This window comes from Schistosoma haematobium, chromosome 5 (genome assembly GCF_000699445.3).
Source record: "Schistosoma haematobium chromosome 5, whole genome shotgun sequence".
NCBI lineage: Eukaryota > Metazoa > Platyhelminthes > Trematoda > Strigeidida > Schistosomatidae > Schistosoma > Schistosoma haematobium.
In genome coordinates, this window is record NC_067200.1 from 1,200,829 (window position 1) to 1,218,161 (window position 17,333).

The following is a 17,333-nucleotide window of genomic DNA, read 5'->3' on the forward strand; positions in this document are numbered from 1 at the left end:
AGCACATGACAGTCGGTTATGTGCTGTTAGGTTAGAGAGTTCTATCCAAGTAAGAAGAAGTCGTTGTGAGAAACGATGTCTTTTTGTCACCTCCACCTATGCCTCGACAGATTGCAGCCTGGATGAATTCTACAACCAGTTAATTTTTCTTCTCCAGAAAGTGAGTTCGACAGATATTGTAGTACTAGTTGGCGACTTGAGTGCTCCGGTCAGGCGTCTAGGCACAGAAGAGAGTCGTTGGAAAGGTCGACGGGGAATTGTTGGTCACAGGACAGATAACGGGGACCGTCTACTGCAACTGTGCGCAGACTACAACCTGTTTCTGACTAGCACTAACTTTCGGCATAGTAATCACCGATGTGCCACCTGGCATCCCCCCTCTGCATGTCAAGCCTGGATTCAGATTGATCACATCGCGATCAGCTACCGCTGGCGTAGTTGTGTATAAGACTGCCGCTCCTTTTGGAGTACCTATCTGAACTCTGATCATGCTTTGGTCTGTGCCAATCTTACCTTATTTTTCAGTGGACAATAAAATGACCGCCATCAAATGATTGATGTCAGCAGATTGGTTGCAACTTCTGTTGCAAGTAAGTATCGAACCGAGCTAGCTTCTAGGCTAGCTAACAATGCACCGAAACGTATAGATGAGCATTGGTTGGGATTGCATGACTCCATGAAAATGTCGAGTAAAGTTAGTTGTGGGTTCGCGGAACGTTCCCGCTTATAAGCACTGGGTTGCTTAAGGCTTCTAACAACTCATTGAAGCCCGTCGGTTTACTCCGGGTGACCGTGAGTTTGATCGTCATAATTATCACAGGCCAACAGTCGTAGTGTTTCTTGACATCAGGGCTTCCTTCGATTCGTTGGACAGGACTGTTCTCTGGGATTGTCTATTGAAGAAATGTGTGTCTGAGAAATTTATTAAGATCTTAAAGGGGCCCTATATACAAACACCTCAGGTAGAGTGAGGGCATACAACCACCTTTCTTCATTGATCTATTCAAGCGGTGGGGTTAGACAGGGTTGCCCAATCTTATTCAATCTTCCTCTTCAACTTTGCTATCGATGACATTCTGGAAGCAGCTCTGTTGAATGTAAGTAACGTCGGTGTGGATCTGTTGCTTGGAGGAATACTACTCGACCTTGAGTGTGCGGATGACATTGACTTACGGTGCGATAATCCTGAAGCCATGCAGTCCGCACTTAATCAGTTGGCAATCAGTGTCCGTAGTTATGGTATATGCGTTACACCTTCGAAGTGCAAAGTACTTCTACAAAACATGATCTAGTGCTGGCATTTAGTTCATACCTTAAAGATTCCGTTTCAAATGTTTTTTTTACTTAAGTTTTACATCATATATACATGTAATACCTTAAAATCTACATAAATCATATTTCATATTCATTATAAACGAACTCATGAAGAAACAACGATTATTTCAAGTGACAACAAATTGTCTGTTTCTTCTTCTTCTTCTTCTTCTTCTTCTTCTTCTTTCATTTAAAAGTAAACAGAATACATACATAGAGAAATTAATGAATTTATGATAGATGTCTGTATATTTTTTTTGCTTTTTCAATTTTCATTTTAGTCAAGTGTAAATGAAATAGATACATAATAAATTGTCATTAATTTTGGGTTGTTTAGTTGGTTGCTTGGTCGGTTGTTTGATTTCAATATTCAATAATCATTCAATTGAATGAAAAAACTAGTTAATTAAGTTCTAATTCCAAAAAACAAAACAAAAACAAACAAAGTGAGGTAGATACAAATTATTGATTTCTATTGAAAAATATATAATGAATTTCAAATGAATAAACGGATTATGTAATCAGTTAATGAATTTGTATATCGATTAGTTACATTTAGATGAATAGAATTTGATAGTGTGGATGGGGTGGAGTGAGGGAGGGAGGGAGGGGAGGAGAAAAAGTGAGTTATCAAATGTCTATTTGATTATATTATTAAACTATAAAGTTTAAAGAAGATCAACTAATCATTGTAAATTTTATGTTTGTTTGTGTTTTCTTTAGTGAAAAATTTTTATAATTAAAACCGGAAAAAATATGCTTTAATAATGAACACTTATCAATTTGATATCAGAATGGGTTTTATGGTTATTATAATGACCAAATGAAATTCAACTGGGTCTGTTGTGAGATAGTAACACTGAAGACAATGATGGACGGTGGTGCAATTTCGTGGATTGGTTGAAATTAGACATTAACACCGTTGGGTGGCGTCTTAGTGGTCTAGTGGTTAAGCGTTCGCGCGTGAAACCGATAAGTCCTGGGTTCGGATCTCGCGAGGCAGGGTTGTATTTGCTCACTGATGGGGAGTTCTATGCTAGGATGAAACAAACGCCCAGTGTTTCCAGGTTTTCATGATGGTCTAGCTTCAAGCGAATCATGATCTCAACTATTAAAACTTATCCATTTGATTAATTTAGAGTTGAAAGAATTCATGACATTGCAACAGTTGGAGATGAGCTTCAGTAAGAAAAATAAAAGATGAAATGATAGTGCGAATAGACTGTGTTTTTCATCATTTATTATTCGGTTTGAAATCACTCTGATTTTACTGAATAAAATCTCTATCACAAATTACTGAATTATTTAGTTAAACAAGGTTCACTCTACAAAAAAGACTATTATCAGAATGCGGGTTTGTGGAGATTTATTCATTTTTAATAGTTGAATTCATGAATTGATTTAAGCTGGATCACCATTGAAAACCTGCGCACTGTTGAGGAGTCCCACACTAGAATGAAATGGCCATTCGCTGTTCCCAGGTTTTTAATGGTAATGTAGCTTAAATTGAATTATAAATTCAACTATTAAAAAACAGACTACCGTAAATGCCGGAAAAATGTAAACGTGATACATTACAGTATTTGTCAAAAGAATATAACATATAGATGCTTTACTGTATTTCACCTATAGTATACATTATATACTTAAAAAGTCATAAGCATAGGGCTGACTTAAAAAATTCCAGTTAACAGTCGAATCTAGCTAGACGGGATTGTGGATCCGCACTTCTGAGGAGTCGCACAATAGAATGAAATTGCCGTCCAGTGCTTCCATGTTTTTCATGTTAGTCTAGCTTCAATTGACTCATGATCTTGACTATTGAAATAAATATTTGTTATTCAATGTTGATAGGATATTTTTAAATGTGTTTATTTTTGAACATTTCACTTTGCGTCCTCTCATTTTCGTAAACAACACCCCCGCCGCAAGAAGGCAATGAGTAGGACTTCTCTGGCAGGGGTTGTATTCATGTGGCCATGTAAGAGCATTTAGAGAGAGAGAGAGGGCTGGCTGTCTCCGCTCTCGGCCGTACCAGGGCATTTGAGGGCTTGAATTGAGATGTCTAACTGGTTTATCTGGCACCATTAGTTACTGAGACATAGGCTTAGTAACTAAGTAAATTTGATAAGTCGTAGTCTCTACCCAGTAAGTCATTGATTGACAGTAACTAACTTACTTGTTTGCTAGGCACAATACTTATTATTAATTGTAAGCATTTATTTTCTCCTATTACAGGTATTCGAAGCTAAAACCGATCAATTACTGTGTTTTGTCTATGCTGCTTTACGAGAATGTCCAAATTCTGTCCTAATTGTCACCATTAATCAAACAAAAACTATTAGAACTTTTCTTAGTGAGATTTGTAACTTGATTTTTATGTAAAATTGAAAGCATGTAACAATGGAATATATTTTATGATTCACAGTATTCTGATGCGATACAAATTTAGTATCATACAAATATATATTCTTACAGATTTTAAGTGACAAACCGATTTTAGTTAGACGTCTGAAAACATAGAATACCTGGGAGGTTGTTTAACTAAGTATGGAGCTTTTCAACAGTCCTCATCCACGGCTTTACACTTGGAGGTCGAACTCAGGACTTGTCTCGTACTCGTACGCTTAACCTTCAAAAGTATGATTGATCCAAATAACAAGAACTTTAAAAATCATAAGTCTCAATTATTACATTGTTATCTTCCTTTATTAAGTGGACAGTTGTTTCCAGCTTTTATTTAGTAGACTATTACATCTTTTTACTTTTAAAACTATTACACAACGTAAGCTCTTGATGATCTTTGACTATTATTATTAAATGTTGCGACACCGCTTTCTTATTCAATGGCTAAAAGCTTTAATTACATTAAAATAAAACCCTTCCATGTATAAACTATTATACGCGATACTTAAAATCTGTTGATAATCATGACTATATTATGCAACATCACTTCATTTTCAGCTTTCAGTATCTATCCATCATCTTCGATAAAGTTTTTCTACCAAATCAACTTCTACAAATTTCATTTCATTCACTGTATACTAGATGGGTAGATTTTTATTGAAATTATGAATTAATCTAAGTTAAACCACCATTGAAAACCTGGAAGTACTGAACATTATTTTTGTCCTAGTGCGAAATTACTTGGTAGTGCTCGTCTACAACCAAGCACGTGGGAATCGAGCTCACTGTCTGAAGACTCTTACGCGAATGCTCAATTTCTGTAGACCGCTGAATTGGTCTCCGAAGGTGTTGATGCTTAACTTCGATCAATCCACTTCACATTGTCTTTGATGGGTAACTGCCTCAAATCTGACATGGATTTGCTCCACTGGCCATGACGTCTCCTCTCGAAGCTAGGCTGTGGCGAGCGCATGACAATTGTCAATAAGGGGTTGTTGAAATTTCTGAATTTGATTGGAATCATGAATGGATTTAAGATGTATGTATTCCAAATACAATCGTCCCTTATTTCTTCATAGGATAGACAATTAGGAAATCATTTCGATAACTACATTGTCTCCGTTGGAGTTTTCAAGTGTTTATCGTATCACTATGGTTTGGAAACGTTTTTTTGTAAGTACACATATACAATGTGTGCTCATAATTATTTACTTCAAACAAATCTTAAACATGATGATTTCCTTCAAATACAAACACATTGCTCAAATGTTCAAGGAAAATAATCTCAATAACCGAATAGATATTACATCTACTAACTTGATTTTAATTTAATATATGGATATGAATTAGAGTACTATAATACTTAGATTTCCTGGTTCCTATTATATCTGTATGTTGTTGAAATCACTTTAATTATGATATAAAATTGGTTTCGTATAACTTGATAACATTTAATGGTTGAACTCATAGGTTAATTGAAGCTAGACCATCATGGAAAACGTGGAGGCACTGGACGGCAGTTGTGTTCTATTATGGGACTCATCAGTAATGTACATCCACGATCCCACCTCGCGAGACTCGAATTCAGTAGCTAATCTGTCGACCACTAAGCCGCCACTCAACGGTTTTAATGTCTAACTTCAATAAATCCACGAAATTGCGCCACTGTCTACCATTGTCATCAGTGAGTTACTATCTCACAACAGAACCAGTTGAACACTATTGGTCACTGCTTCTCATTAAAACTCCAGGGAATACCTCTTCAAGTCAGTCACTAGTGAGCATATGATGATTATGATCACAAAAGAGTTTTATCAAATTTATCAAATTGACAATATTTACACATATTGAAAATATGATTATGTAATAAATATATAATTATCAGAATGGGTTTTATGGAGATTTTTAGAAATTTCACCGACGGAAATCATGAATCAATTGAAGCTAGACCACCATGGAAAACCTTGAAGTAATGGACGGTCGTTTCGTCCTATTGTGGGACTCCTCAGCAGTGTGCATCCCCGATCCCGTCCCACACGAGATTCAAACCCAGGACTTATCAGTCTCCCGCCAGGCGCTTAACCAAGAAGATCACTAAGCCGGACGACATTCAATGATATAAATGATGAATTCATAATTGTATGTTTAGTATTCAAAGAACAATCAGTGATTGATGATGGAGGTGGTGGTGGTGGTGTTGCTGCCACTGATAATGATGTTGATGGGGATGATGATGATGATGTTTGTTTCCAAATGGAACAATTCTGATATAATTCATGATGATAATTCTCTGTACAACATATATCTGACCATAAAGGGTTACATTTAGAATGATATATTGAATGAAGTCCTATATGAATCTAAATGATATTTATTATCAACATGAAAATCTCTATTATTATTATTATCATCATTATTTTCATCATTGAATTGAACTGTTGCTTCTTCAAGAAGTAGATTATCATCTAATTTCAATAAATGATTACTTTCATGGTTTATATTCTTGATCAAAGTGTTATCATCATATAAATTATTACAATTGATTAATTGATTGATTTAACCATTGATATAAAAAATTTCTTGATTCATAATTATTCTATCCAATAAACTGACGATATGGTTCAATGATATTTGTTGGTGATAACAACGGTGGTGATGATGATGATGATGATGACGACGATGATGATGATGACGATGCTCAATCTTTGTTAGATGATAAATATTCAAATAATAAGCTATTTAATTTATTCAAATATTTTTTGAATAAAGCGTTTCTATGAGTTAGATCAATTAGATATGGATTTGTATGATTACCGTTACTATTATCATCATTACTATTATTACCATTACCATTACTATTGTCACTATTATTATTATTAACCGGACTATTAGTGGATTGTAAACTAGTCATTACGTAATTATCATAATTTAATAAAATGACATTCTGTAATGTTTGTCGAAACAATTCAGTTCTCATTAATTTTGTTCAGGTAAATAAGAATAAAGATGATGGTATAAATTGTTGTATATAATAATAATAATATTGTTTTGTATAATTTTGAAAAATATTCACATCATAATTATCATTTATGATCTTCTTATATGGATCATCATTATTCTGATCATTGTTAAACTTATCCTAATCACTATGGTGATTGAAATGATTGTTGAACATTTGAATAATATGGTGTATCATTGTGTTATATTGTATAAATCATAAATTGTTTATTAAAGATATAGACAATTGGAATAAGGATGAATTAGTCTGATTCATTTACAAACTGTATAATAAAAAAAGTGGAGAAGATTTATAGCTCAGATCAATGATCTTGATGAAGTTTTGTACTGTGAGCTGAATGATTTGATTATGGAGCTTTTATTGTTCCTTTTGAATGGCATCATATTAGCATAAACGTTTATTTGAATAACGATGAAAACTCCACCAACCAAACCATCCAACTCAAAGAACAAAACTTCATCAAGAATAAAAAGTAAATGAATGCAATGAAGAGATGTTTATGATTGTTTGTTTTTTAAAGAAAAGACATAATCTTGAATTACCAAATCAATATCTTATGTAACATACTTGATTTTTAGTGAAGAATGTAATGATACAATTTAGAATAAAATATACAGAAATTTTGATGAAAATCAGCATCATGAACTGGTTGATTCCAGATAGAGAACTTTTGGAAAGTATAGAGCAATTGATCATTATTTTGTTCTGGTATGGGACTTCATAGGAAATCTTCCAACGACCTTCTCTGGAGTTAAATTCGTGACCTTCAGATTATTGAGTTAATGACATCTAATACATCTCCGACTTCAATTAATTCAGTGACATTATTGTTGTCTATAAATAAGAGGGGTAAGTTTGTAACTAAATGGAATGTGAGTGACCGATAAAATTGATCCCTTTCAATTGCCTATAATATTTAATCATGTTTATTATTCTGTTCATATTTTGTGTATAATCGTCCTGTTTTATTAGAAATAAAGACCTATTCATATGTGTACCTGAATTTACAGTCTACCATAGACTACTGGTATTTTATTTGATCTCAGATTATACGACGGGTTAGACCAATATTCTTGTAAGCAGCTATCAATCGATCACATTGTATCCCTACATGTCATTCATTGACAAGTAGTGTTTTACCTTATTTTAACAATCGCAAATTTGGTCATGAAATCAAGAAACCTTAATCCATAACTTCATCTTAAAATTGAACGATATCTCTGAAAAGATCAGGAAGAAGCCAATGCAAATTCTACATACTGATTTCATTCAAATATCGCATATTTATATCTTTTGGAATATAAATATAATGTACACAAGTACCTATAAGGTAATTTAATAATGGTGTGAATAACAGTCTAATGGTTTTTAGTATGCAATTTGTACAATTTAATGTTTGAACTGTAAAAGAAAAAAGGATTAAGTAATACTTAGAACTGATAACTTAGTAACAAACTATTATATTTGCAGTGATTAGTCACTGAGTAGTGACCATTGTCATCTTGTACAGTTGTTGATGGTAATTTTATCTTACAAGAACTGTTCAACATAAAAATACCTAAATAATTTATCGAATACAAATAACATAATTACCGGCCTGTTCGAACATATGAGTTATCTGTTCCTCCCTAAAATCTAGATATTTCAACAAGTTATCTGTTTTCTTGTTTACTTTAATACATCATTATGTCTACTGGGTGTATATTACTATGCAGTTTCAAATAAAAGGCCAAATATGTATCCAATATTCCTTGATTTGTTATAGTTTTCCAGCTGAATAATAAAAAAAACATACGCAATCACTACAAACCAATGAACAATGAACAACTGTTTTGTTCTGATATGGGACGCCTTAGAGCGAGATCGAATGTTTTAGGCTCTTAGGGCTTCCAGGTTTTCAGTAGTGGTCATATTAAGATAAATTATATTTTTATTTTAACTTTTTTAACGTTATGTATGTCGATTATTTAATGAACTGAAGAGTCCTTACAAAAGGGTTGAAACCAGTTATGTAGGTAGTTGACACTAAATTCGAGCAGATCTGTAATATGTCGTTTGTAATTTTTTTTTCCGAGTCGTATATTATATAAAGAGATAGGAAGCCATCGTAATAGAATTAATGCTTTAAACATATTGCATGAGGTGACAGACGATATCGTGGAAGAAAATTGTTGAAGAATCATTTGTATGTGAAGATGTGAGACTTTTAATCACTGTGTAAAAGTCTTCTTCGTATAGGATAGTGTAATAATATATTTCTTATCATAAACTACTCAACCAGTAATCAGTTGGTTTAAAACGTTAGAGTAATCATACTTATGAATTTCTCATATACACTTTAAATGCTAATGGGTTAAATGAATATTAAATGTGAAATTTGTTACGATATTTTAGCTTAAAGTCACTTTACTGTAATGAATAAAGCCACCTTTTGTATAGCTATTATTATCAGGAATATTATTAGAATGGGGGTTTGTGGAGATTGTGGTAATTTTAATAGTTGAATTCATAAGTTTATCTAAGCTAAATCACCATTGAAAATCTAGAAGCACTGGATGGCCGTTTCGTTCTAGTATCGAACTCCTCATTAGTGGGCATCCACGATCCCATACCAAAGCAACTCAAATCCAACACCATCGCTCTTTCAACTGAACAATCAACCTCTATCTAGACCATCGTGTTGGCATCCAAATGTGTTTATGTCTAACTTTAATCAATCCATGATTTTTCTCAACCCTTCATCCATTTTCTTCAATGAGTAGCTATCTCACACCCAACACAGTTTAAACTCCACTGGTCACAGTTTCCCACCAGAACTCCAGGAAATTTATCTGTTGGATGCCGCCCCAGTGGTCTACAGGTTAAGAGTTCACGTGAGAGACAGAAGGTGTTGGATTCGAGTTCCTTAGCGCGAGATCGTGGATGTACATTTCCGAAGAATCCCATACTGAAACGAAATGGTCATCCAGTGATTTCAGGTTTTTAGTGGTGGTCTGGCTTTAATCGACTCATGAATTCAACTATTAAAATTATCAGGTTTATCAAATTTCCCAGTTTATTAAAAAGGAGACAATCTGAATAAAGATTGTCATTACGTTCTACAGTTTTGCATTCGAATTAATGATTAAAAGTGGATGATTAAGTTTACGGCCAGTACATTGTTGAACATTATGGCATATGAATTTAGAATTGCAATGGTTGAGATCATGAGCCGATTGAAGCTCGACCACCATGGAAAACCTGAAAGCACTGGACGGCCGTTTTGTCCTACTGTGGGACTCCTCAGCAGTGTGTATCCACGATCTCGACCGTTGCGAGATTCAAATCCAGAACCTATCAGTCTCGCGCGCGAGCGCTTAACTACTAGACCACGATTCCGGTGTAGCTTCAACCAACTCATGATTTCAACCATTGAAATTACTATAATATTCACAAAACCCCTTCTGATATAAAATTAGGGATTGGTTGTAAAATAAAGTAAAATTATCAATATTCCCACTAGTAATTTGCATAATGTTCGGTAATTCAAAAACGTTTTCCCTAGTTACTATCAGACGGTATTGAAATAATATAACTTTCTAATTCCGGATTCATCAACAGTCAGTATCCACGTTTCAGTATAGAATCGAACCTAAATACAATTTTCATAATTCAAAATAAGATCACTAATAATGAAATGGATGTAATTACAAAATCACGTCATTATTTCAGGTAAACATCTACTTTTTTGAATTAAATGATTGAAATTACTTAGCACAGTTATTATAAGTGCTAACTTATAAGTCACATATCCTGCATTGTTGACTGAACTATATTGATAAGAAATTATCACAATTGCCATAATTCATCAGATAGCCAATTAAGTCAAAGTGTCAAGGCAAATGTGAACTTAACCACTGCCACATAATCAATCTCAAAATCATTCAACAATACATCAAATCCCTATTCTTGATAACTATCATGAGCACACTAGTGACTGTCTTCGATAGAGAACCCCTTTATTTCTAGTGGGAAACCAGGTCTAATGGAATTGTATTGTGTCGTGTATAAGAAAGGTATTCACCAAAAGCAATTAAAGGTGTTCACATAATATCGCGGACTGACTAAAATCAGATATGTGCACCGATAGATCTTCCCTCAATGATCTAGAAGCGCTCTCGTCCAAGATAGAAGATCCTGGGTTCAATGCTTTTTAGTGGGGTTGTGAATACAAAGTACTGAGGAGTTTCATACTAGAAACAAGAAATGAGTAGTATGTAGTAAGGTTGAAAAAAGAGGAAGAGTGAAAAATATTGGAAGAAGATCGGATATTTTGTAGGAAACTGAAATATAATCGCCTACTGTATTAAACCTGTCTTTTTTCCGTAAGTGACTTCTTCATATCACTAAGATATTGAATTCTTAATATTGACTGAATAACTTAATTTTCTTTTAGTTTCTAAAAAGAAATTAGGACAGTCATTTTATTACATTTGAGATTATATCAGTTGTATGTATATGGATCTCATTAATCATGTTCATATTTAAATGTAGCACCGAACGTTATGATGAATATCATCGCATTATGTATTTAGTCATTGAGTTTTATGACTTGTATAAAGGGGATGACATTTATTATATTTAAGGACTTATAATTTACAATTATTCATATTTGGTAGTAAAATCCGACTTAAGGCCTCGTTATGGAGCTGCTGGATAGTAGAGGAAACCTTGTTAGTCAACTTAATAGGTCGCAGAGATCGAACCGATCACACAGTCTATTATATCTGATCAATTCATGTAGGGTTACCATATGTATATGTTTATGTATGAGAATTTCAGAGGTTCTCGGACCTATGTGGTTCAAGTATATAGGTATATGCAAGTAGACTATGCACAACCATGGCCAGTAAAATCTCAATATCATTATACATGCAAAGACCAATGGGGCTGTTATCCCCACTAAATCACATTCGTGTGATGGGTTTATGAACCTCGAAAAAATAAAATTCGTTCCGGAAGGACCACACGGTATTCCAAGTTCAGAGAATTTTATCTTGGAACGTGAACTAATTGCTAGAAAGTTTAATATATTACATAGGTTTCACTTTAATTAATAAGGCTATCATGATTAAAGTACAGTCTTATCTATTATGAATCAATCTGGGTTATAAATAGAGAACATGTAAATAAAGACTCATTTGATGAGTAATAGAATCTGTACTACATTAATTGACAAGTCTAGGTAAAATCTTACATAATATCAAATAGGCAAATACATGGGGTTTTGGAAATGTTTAACTGTTGTGTAACCGTCATTAAGTGCTCTTTGCATTTTATTGTTTTCCTATCCTATACCATTTATAGTATAATGAAGATTATCGTTGAATTAGTTTATTTCATATTATAGTACAGTGTTCCATACATACAGAAATTCGAACACTTCACTTCTATCTGAAGTTTGTGCTGATGATGTCGTTCAGAAGAACGATGAAAGCTCCACGACCAAACGATTTAGCTCAGAGAACAAAAATCCATCAAAGTTTATACGTATATTGAACTAATCTATAAGATCAGTGACACAATATATAATCACTTAAAAATGATAATAAAATAGACTTTACTATTATCACATAATTATTATAACACAATCTAAACGATCTAGCTTTACAGCTAAAAAAGTGATTAAATGATTAAATGTCTGAATTGAAACACCAAGGATTAGTAGATACTGACAAACTATTCATTACGTTTATTTAGAACCTTTTAAACCATTAGATTACTTCAACTTTAATCAATTTGTGGTGTTATGTAAACACCAATCATTATCTTTAAAGATTCAGACTACTTGGTTGGGGTTCGTGTGACTATCGTAATCAATGTTTGGAGGCTCTGTGTGACATGGTTTATAATCGATCACAATGGCGTAGGTGTTTACACTCTCTATCCTCCCTTAAACTATGAGATTAAAACCACTTCATATATTTCTTTCTATCAACTAATTCTTTCTTTCTGTATTATATCTTTACATTAAATCTTTCTTTTATATATTACCACCATTGAATTAACTACTTCGAAGAAGCCGGTGTTGATCTTGTTGTGCTGATGAGGTATAGCAAGATAGGCAGTACTGAACTGATATTCTGTTCTAGTTTGAAACACTTTTATCCACATGGATCCATTGTGTGATCCACTATAGAATATAAAATAACCCCATGAGTTGGGGTCGTGAATGTGCACTACTAAGTGGTCCCACAATATGATGAAATGGACGAAACAGATGTTCGTAACTATAATTTGTTATAGACATAGAAGTTTACTAAATTTTAAATCGACTAAACAGATTATCAGAGGGAATGTAGATCTTAGAAACATGATCAGCTTATAGCTATTGAAATATAAGAATTCATATTTTTAATGAAGTATATGAAGATTTAGGGGACAGACTAACTATCTCTAGGACAATTAGTAAGTCACAGGTTATTGTCAACTACTATGACAAGCCGACTTTGCAATTATCTTGATAAGTTACTCGTTAAATTATTGAATGTAACTTTGAGAATGATTCAATTTTAACATACAAAATCCTAATTCATTATTCTTATGTAGAGATAAGAATCAGGATTTTCGATTTTACATAACTCATTATCAGTAGTTCATTTTTTAATAGATTTCCATTCATCTGATCACTGAATTGTCCCAGAATTTTCCTATTGTTATTTCTACGCCTTATTTAGTATTCCCGCCCTTTCATTTCTGTATTTGTAAGACCTACATCTAAACAACGAGTTGGTTTTCTACGGGATGGGGTTGCTAACCTCATGCCCAACCCTCTCCCTTTGCTCGGGCTTAGGACTAGCAGTAGCTTTAGAGGGGTTCCAGACGGAGTTATACATATAAACTGATCCACCAAAAATGTTTTCCTTTTATGTTGCTGTCTTTCATACTAAGTGACATTTATCATTTACTTGTAAACTAATCACATCTGTATATTTAATCGACATTTATGAAACTTTCAAATAATTCAGTTCAGCTTTATCAATAATTCTTCGATTATACTTTTCTGTCTTCTGCTGTTATAAAGTAACCAATGTCAATTATATATCATCATACTATTATTATTAAGAATCATAGATTTGTATTATCCTAATGGGTAGAGAAACTGACCTTGTTGGCGTTTCGTGACTCAGTGTAAATTGCTTCTTCAGAGAGTAAATAACCACATTAAGAGAACTCAAGTTTACTTAATATAAAGGAACAAAGTAAGAATATTGAGTGCAATTAATCAGAAAAGAAAATCTGACCAAGTTATTGTTATATGATTTCGATCGAAGGGATTTATATGAGACATGTTTGTGTAGTTGTATGTGTTTATGTTGATGAATGGAATATGTGTAAGCAGTATGGAGTTGGATTTGTATGAGGATAATAGTGTGAAGTGTAAATAGAATCAGACATGGTAGCTTGGATAAGTTGGATGGATGGTAAAGTCTTCTATTCTATTGAGGGAAGTATGAATATATCAAGTAAAATGTTGGTAATGACATGATTAGTTAAATGAACTAGATAAAATGTCGTTATCCAACTCAATTGTTCAAAAAGATGTGGGAACAAATTCACACTGGGAAATCTAAAGTTCTTTATGTTTATTAAATGTTGAAAGTTTCAACTTGAAATGAACCATCTGTGAACTGTGGTTTCTTATCTCCCTAACTGATATGGATCAGTAGGCACAAGGTATTATAGATTCCTAGACTGAAAGAAAACGTTTAATGATCTTTCATTTTCATCCATTACGTAACAGAAGTGTCAACATACGTCTACATAAAGTACCTGGCTATACAATGACAATTTGTCGACTAATAACTGACAGTGTTATTTAGAAAGACAATGAAAACTCCCCGATTAAACTATGAGCTCTATGAAAGTAACTCCATCATAAATATAAGTGATGGATATTTCATATAAAACGTTCAAGCAGAATAATAACTGAGAATGATGCTTTTATGGTTAATACTTCGTTCTCTGAACTGTCGTTGTAGTTTTAGACGACATGAAAAGAACTTACTTATCATGAAGAACGATAATGGAAGCTGAACGGTTTAATTATCCAGTTCAATGAAACCTAAAAACGAAAATGACACTATTTTCTGTTGTTTATCAAAGAAACGCATCGTATGAATCAATGATCATGTTCATGAAATTTTTAACAAAAGATCAAATTGATTTCAATCCATTTGAACTTTATTGTTCTACTTCTTATTCAACCATTTTTCAAACGAATCATCATATAAATAATAATAAATAAAGATTCTATTTCATCACTTAACAAAATCCCATCCGATATAAACATGATAATGGTCATAAGTTATTATCAAATATAAATCCATCTTATTTATTCTTTAACTGTGATTGGTTTCGTTGAAAATGTAACCTCATCAAAGAATAAGGTTTTTAATATTTTCAACATGATAGTGATATCAACAACTTTTATAGTTAGATAAAGAGATTGGGTTATTCTTGTTGTTGTTGGTGGTGGTGGTGGTGGAGGTGGAGGTGGTGGTGTAAACCATTCATACTTATTCCATGTAAAGGAAATGAAATAAGTGAATGTTGGGTGAATCTTCGGGTTATGGACCCAATAACAAAAGTATTACGATGACCCTACCAAATAAAAATAAGACTATACTTCCTGACATCATGTTTTATCTTACGCATCGTAGGGGAGGTTATAAGTACAGACTTGATTCAAATGTCTCATAAGATGGCTACTGCAGGCCTAATACTGAACACACCACAATGAACCAGCGCGCTCTATGGTTATCTTAAGACATTTTAAATAATAAACCTGTAAGACATCACAACACTTTCCCATTGGGCAAAATGAATTAATAGGCTGGTCAACAACAATCCAACCCCAATCGGCAGGTGCTTGTCTTAACAAATTAATGCAATTCATCAAAATCGTTATTTTAAGTCAAACGACGTCACTGCAGTTGCACAAATAACAATAATTTTTTTTCAAATTAAAGGAAAGCAGGTTAAGAGGCATTAATGAGGAGCTGTTAACACTGAATACTAACTCAAAGTTACGAAACTTAACTCTCCTTCTCAATAAACGCGTTAAAGCAACTCAAAATGTTGATATACCGTGCATCCAGCATAATAGCACTTTTGTATACGACTCTAAAACTATAGCAGACCTCTTGAGTAGTACTTTTGCGAATGGTGTAGAAGTCATAAGTGGCTCTGCTTCAAGAGTTATGTGCGCGAATAGCAACTCATGCAGTCGTAGACTTAGGACTTAGATATTCCTAAGACTTGTCGCTTACAGAACAGATATTAAAACAGACATCTAAGTCTCAACGTCCAATAGGTTACATAACTCGAAACCTTCACAACAATGAGTCACGTATTCTAATGTACAAATTTTGTGCTCGACGTCTTCTTGAATATTGCATGTTTATTCTTAGCAGTGTGCGCATAAAGGATAAATTAAGGCTGTAATCAGTACAGAGACGATTTACACTTCGTATTCTTGGAGCTGATTGCACCTCAACTTATAATTCTAGATGTGATAAACTATGGAAAGACCATTTATGGAGGAGGAGACTCAAACTAAATCTTATCTTTTTCTTCAAACTACTTGACAAACTATCGTTTACATCCAATCACGCAATTCAATATGCAAAAACTTCTCATTATGACATCCGTAATTCCTTGGCACTAGTGGAACAAACTCATTCTAAACCATCATTATCAAACTTTTGCTGTGTTCTTACGCAACAAAAGAACCATTTCAGTTCTAAAGAATCTATCCTGAGCTATACGTTCGGTAGATTACTTTTTTTTTTTTGAGTTTCACCATATTTAATAGTTACCTGTGGTTTTGCCTCAGCTGACTATTCAGTTTTTTGTTTTTCATGCATAGACTATTTTCAGTTTATCACACTCGTTTTATCCATTTTTGTCCGTTTTCAGTGTGCTTTTTTGCGTTTTTTAAAGGTCTTAGGCTTTTACAAGCATCTATCACATAGTTTGCTTCAACATAGTCATGAAAAATTCATGCAAACGTCCGGGATGACGTTTTGCTGTTGCAACTGGCATGCAGTGCGACAACTGCAAAAGTTGGTTCCACGAAGCATGCACAGATCTGACATCAACTGCTTACAACAGACTCAGCAAGTCAGATCAAAAATGGGTATGTGTCACGTTCAGCACGGATGCTGTTGTCTTGCTGAGTAACATCATTGTCCTACTGACAGGTCTTCGGAACAAGTTGTCAGTTAACTTGGACAACGATAGTAAAAAAACCGGTAGACAAACAAGAGCGTGCGACGGATACAAAAACAGGGATGTCGATAGGTATACCATCGATGGAGCATCCATCAACACTAATGATGACGTGTCGGGGCTCAGCACCATCATTACTTCGAAGGTATTAGACTCCTTAAGCAAACTCGGGTCTCCTAGCTCAGGGTCCCTGAACACAACAGTGGTTCCCAAAAGTCAGTAACAAGTGGAGTGAGTCATTTAAGTAGCTTGAGATTAACGCGTTGGAGTCGGCGTGATTATCCTAAATGATGATTCGCAACTTTTGATGACAAATCAGGAC